Source organism: Notothenia coriiceps, unplaced genomic scaffold, assembly GCF_000735185.1.
Source record: "Notothenia coriiceps isolate Sejong01 unplaced genomic scaffold, NC01 NC01_scaffold00004413, whole genome shotgun sequence".
Lineage (NCBI taxonomy): Eukaryota > Metazoa > Chordata > Actinopteri > Perciformes > Nototheniidae > Notothenia > Notothenia coriiceps.
In genome coordinates, this window is record NW_011337114.1 from 82053 (window position 1) to 88291 (window position 6239).

The window sequence follows — 6239 nt, forward strand, 5'->3', positions numbered from 1 at the left end:
GTGCCCGCTAATTTTGCAAATATTGCAGTAGCCATCGATCATCTTAAGATAAGATAAGATATACTTTATTGATCCCAAGTTGGGAAATGTTTTTGTTACAGCAGCATGTACTACATGCAATTTATTGTTACTTTGCAATTCTACTCAAGGTTCAAGGTTCAAGGCTTTTATTGGTCATGCGTACATAGCCACAGTGTAGTTATGACGATGAAAATCTTAGGTCACAGGCTCCTCCAACAGTGCCACACAATAAAACAGATACACAGAAAAAATAGTGCAAGTAAATACAAAAAGAAAAATAGTGAAATAGTGCAATAGTGCAATAAGCGTCTATATACAAGTTATTGGAATATGATATGTTAGATAAATAATTTGTAAATTGCAGCCAGATGAATGTTGTGGATGTTGTTTCAAAGTTCAGGTGTTTAATAGTCTTCTGGCCTGTGGGATGAAGCTGTCCCTGAGTCTGAGTCTGAGTCTCATTTATTCCAGTTACTTTAGAGATTTGGATTAATGATGTGAAATATAAACAACCCTTAAATCAGACTTTAGTTACAGCTGAGTAAAATTCAGGGAGGGTGATTGTCAAGTTTATAATCCTGAGGGCTTTCTTTAAGGTTAATCTGGTATTTTTTACTCCATTACATTTATTCTAGTTACTTTAGAGATTTGGATTAATGATGTGAAATATAAACAACCCTTAAATCAGACTTTAGTTACACCTGAGTAAAATTCAGGGAGGGTGATTGTCAAGTGCCAACAATCAGCAGAGATATTTGGTAGTGGGTGCTTGAGAAGACTGCAAATGTATCTGCAGATCCCGATAAAACATATTCATTACTCGTTCTTCTCTAATCGTTCATCAAAAACTGTATATAATGGCTATTTTGCACATCCCTTTCAAGATTTCAAGATTTTATAAGGTTTATTGACATATATTGTTGAAAAGTGCATTGTATCTAGAGTAAGCCAGCTGTTAGTGACAATCCCTGAAAGTTTCCATATTTAATTTCGTGGAAGGTAATATATTTTTGAAAATAAACATTTTGACCCAAGACCACAAGAAAAACGGTCAGTTTGGTCCTAAAAGTGAATGTCAGCTCTCAGGTTTCAGGCCCGCTTTTTGTGATATTATCTTNTATATACAAATACAGAATATTGGACACAGATTATAAAGGGCACACAGTTTCATTCACTAATGAAAGTCAAACACATGTTTGTTTCCACTGTTTTATTGTGTGCCTGTCGCGATAAGCAAATAATTGACTTATCGTACGATAAATAAAAATGAACTCGATACATTGCCATTTACATGAGGATGTGACTAGCAGTTTGAAAGGATGTACTTGAATTATTATTATTATTATCATTATGTCAGTGGACTAAAATGGTCATACAACGGTGCCGACAATATTATCGTTTATCGCAATAATTTCTGTGAGAGGTCTCTCTCTCTCTCTCTCTCTCTCTCTCTCTCTCGCTCTCTCTCTCTCTCGCTCTCTCTCTGTTCCCCCCTCCATTTTTCTTTCGCTCTCCAACGACTCTCATAGCCTCGCCTTTAATTGCTTTGAAGCCGAGCGCCCACCTCGGGGATCTCAACAGGATGTTTTACAGAGGTTTGGGGAGACTGACTATTAATAAATAATACCTTCCTATCCTCTTTCGTTCTTCACCTCCATTTCCACACTACAGTGAGATAACGAGGAGCAAAGTGGAGAGGTAACAACAGATTTTGGTCACCTACGATGCTCTCCTGCGGAAGGTCAGGCAGCGATTCACGACAGGTTATGCAATTACAGAAAAAAATTACCAGCTGCCACACTGTCAATAGAACAGTTTAACAGCATTAGCCAGGATACACATAATAATGAAATCCCTCCTTATCAGGTGTATTATTTTAAAGGACTGTGCCCTGCATATTTCACATCATAAAGACAAGGTTATTGTTTTTTACTTTGTGCCTCCGGTTTAAAGATATCTGAGCTGTAAGGGAGAAAGTCATAATTACATCAGCTTGAAATGAAAATAATATTTCTTATCATTCCAAATGTAATTGGCATCACCTCAAGAAAAAAACAAATCAATTGTTTTTTATGCGTCATGCTCTTTATTCCTCCTTACAGGGCTTTCTTACCATTCAAAGCTTGGTGTTTTTGCTTTGTTGTTATGCTGCGAGGCACGGCTTTACACTGAGGCTTTATAAGTGTGTTATTGTTTCTTCCATGGCTGTGTTGACCTTCTAACAGAGCTAAACGTTCAGGAAACAATGGTTCCCAAATGCCATTGCTAAAAGCCTGCCCTTCCATATTGTCATTTGCTTTCACCCAAAGGATAAGACTTCATCTAACTCTTTAAGTAAACATCCACTTTTCACAATCTCATATCTACACGTTTTTTTAGTCATTTCTTCTCTGCATGCCAGTGGAAAAAGAGGATTCATTCTTTACAAATGAGTGAAGAGCTCAAACTTCAGCTGTACTTGTGTAGATTGTATGTGATGGGCTAAGGGGCGGGACACCTCTAAGAGCTTGACCAATCACAACAGAGCTGGCCAGCTAACCAATCAGAGCAGACTGGGTTCTGGTTTCAGACAGAGGGTGAACAGAGGTGCTGCAAGACAGGCAGTATGAGGGGAAAAAATAGATTTTTGAACATTAAAGCATGGAGACATGTCAGAGACACTACTGTACATACAAATATGAACCTGAAAATGTAACGCAATAAATAAAAACAATTGATGAGTGACACAATAATGAGTACTCTCTCTACAGTGTAAAGGCAGCACATCTACCTAAACAAATATTAATCCAAGGCATGCATTCTTTATTTAAGAATACATGCTTTTATCTAAAGTAACCAGTTCAAGTGCAATAAACCATGAAGATGTATTCACCTCTAATTGCAAGCCCAAAATATTTATATATGGCATAAGAAATAATTACACAAAGCACTAATATGAAGCATGTTGAAGGAAAGTAGGAGCCCTTAACAAATGAGATTACAACCGTTAAAATAGAAAATAACTGCTGTCAAGCTAAATCTCACAAGTTTTCACCATCAAGGATATTTAAAATGTTCCTGTAAGAGACTTTCCATAATGACCTGCCCTGTCTACCCTGTGTGGGTATGTGGGATTATGTTCTTTAATGAAGATGTATCTGAACCACAGGAGCACCACCTTGAATGTACAGACCTGTCCCCTGCTTTAGTTCCCCTCCCCAGGCTGTGTAACTAATTAGAATCTGCAATGCATCATGATGGAAAGGGGAGATATTGAAGTTTAAAAAGGAAGAGGGGATGTGAGATTGATCCGCTCCTAAATGATAGAGGAATTGATCGCGGCCGAATGTGGCGGAGGGAGAGGAGCGATATCATTCCCCTAATGAGGAAGGATAGCCATTAGTGACAGAGTTAACAGATATGTGGGCAATCTCTCACGCTGATTAAAAAGGCTTATGAGCGCCATGACGCTTTTGTCCTCCACATTCAGCGGAAACAAAGGGGGGAGGGATGGATGCTGGGAGACAGTGACCAGCAGCAGATTCTAATTCTAAAACCAATCCGATGGGATTCTACATGCACACATAGTGCTCTCTGATTTGACTGTAGCTGATGATCATTATGTAAAAAGTAATAGCAATACCTGCTGAGCTCTAATGGAAAAACTGCAAAACCTGGGGTAATTCACAATTATTGATCCAATGTACTGCTTCTCCTATCCAGACACTCTGAAAGTGATGGAACAAATTAACCATGATAACAACAAAAAACTGGCGAGCTTGTATAATGCCTAAGTTTTTTCTTTTTACCTCAAACTCATTTTCTAAAATCTATATTTCATGTTAACCTCTTTTCCCCGTCTGGTTCAAAAACGCTCCTCTCTTATTCTCGCGGGGTATTTCTTTGCACAGCAGTGCTCTTTGGCCAGAGATTGTTTTTAGTTTTACTACATTTTTCAAAGAGGAGCACAGATGGATGACGCAAGTTAATAACATGGCTCTGCCTACATCTATTTTTTTTCTATTTGGCATTCTTTGCACCATCTGACATGCCTTTAAAATTACATTTGTAATTCAATCTTGACCCAGATTGTGACTTTAGCAGAATATGACGCAGAATTATACACATTATTGTTTGTTAATGGGGACATGGTAGTTTAATGTTGCGTCACAGCCATTTTCATCCCAACACAATTTCTTACAATTCATTTAAATGGTTTTGAATAGTGTGATGGGCCACAAATGCTCTCCCAAAAGATTTTAATTATTGCATTATTCTTCGGCTGAATTTCATTTGAAGAAAATGTGTGTACAAAGGCTAATAAATCATGTACAGTCCACTTTGGGTAGCAATAACCCTATGTTTACAAAACGGCCTCTTACTGTTTGTACTGTTTTCCACGGACACTATCATATCCCTTTTCTAACATCCCTTTGTTGTGAGCTGTATCTTGCCTGACAACCCACTAGAGCAACATACTTATCTAGTCTCAGTAATGTGTGAATAGGTTGTTGGCAGGACACTATTTTCACATATATCCATACTCACACTTGGATACACACACTGATGCCCTTTCTAATGTCCCCATGCCAGAATGGAGCTTAAAGCCTCCTGCTGTTTTACAAACAAACTTGTCCACATTGTTAATCTTGATGCGTTTGTGCTCCATTTTCCCGCCCCTCTTCGTCTCTGTTTATATTCTTTAGGTTTACTGCTTTAATGGGGTCAAATCATTGCAGATCATGGTCACCACTGTTCAACACACTGCATTATTTTGTTCAGGAGACAGTTTGAATGTACGTCTTTCATTGTTCCGAGCTGAGGCCTTCGCCCTGAGCTTCCCGCAGTAATGAGATTGATGTATCAGATACGACACACACACACACACACACACACACACACACACACACACACACACACACACACACACACACACACACACACACACACACACACACACACACACACACAGGAAAATCAATGGGCCGTTGTTAGCATTTATATGGCTTTTGCTTGAATATCGCTAAAAGAGAGCCTGCAAGCAACAGAAACTAAATAAAAGAAGAATGGTTGTTAGCTGTTGCAGGTGATAGCCATGAAAAAGACTAAGCAATGTCGTCCACTTAACGAAGCCCATTAAACACCACTCAAGACTAACTGCTTAGTGTTTTAACACAGATTCATGGCATTCATAAAGGTTTAGTGTCCCTTCCAGCCAATCACAAGTCAGGGACATTTCAGGTTTATTTACTAAGTATAGTCTGTGACAAATAGATGCTGATTGGGCCTCGATATAAACAAGTCAAGATGTGGAGTCTCAATGTACCATGTTAAATCATTCATTTGCCAATAGGACACAGCTAATATGCAGAGAAGTAAGTACTTATGTTGCTTGATATTAGCGTTAAAGGCCACATTTAGATCACAGGTGGTTTTGCAGGGTCTGTAAGAAATTCCTCCTCTCTGAAACAATGAGATCTTAATACCTTGACAGAAATCTGGATGAAGCAAGAGAGAGGGAGGAACAGCAAAGAAAAGAAAAAAAGAGGGGGAGTGAGCATAAAAGTGAACCATAATCCACGAGTATTGGTGCTAATCTTTGGATTTGGGCAAATTTCCTTCTGCAGCAAAATCAAAAGCTCCATTTGCATTTTTTCTTTTTTTTTAAACAGATGAGGTTTTAATTTTCACAGTTCTGTGGATTACCTCAATTCAAAGCTTTCCTATCATAAATGGAAAGATCTTTATCTTCACTCCCTTCTCTCTCTCTCGTCTCTCCCCATCTCACCTCCCGCTTGTTGTGTGTACATGCGGACAAGACGAAATTCATATACGGTGGCTGCTGGTCTCTTTTGTTTCATACAGGGTCATCTCGCTCTGAATTATATTTGGAAAGATTAGCCTCCTGTTCAATTGAATATGCAAAGCTTTTTCTGGTGGAAGAGAGAGCAGGAGAAAGATGTTATTCCATCCTTTCTTACAGTCAGGCAGCAAAGGGGTCAGACCTCCGATAATTGAAGTTTCTGCGTTTTTATCCCCCCCGTTCTGAACTGGGACATCTTTATCATGCAGGCGCCAGTTTTGGCGTGATGCTCCAACACAACAAGCATTACTCCTGGGTGGATTTTCTCTCTTTTAAACAACAGCTTCGGCTTAAAGGACAGGGAGAGTCCCACGCTGCTTGGGACGGAGGGGCAGGTGGAGACTTGGGAGGCAGCAACAGCCGAAAAAGCAATTAA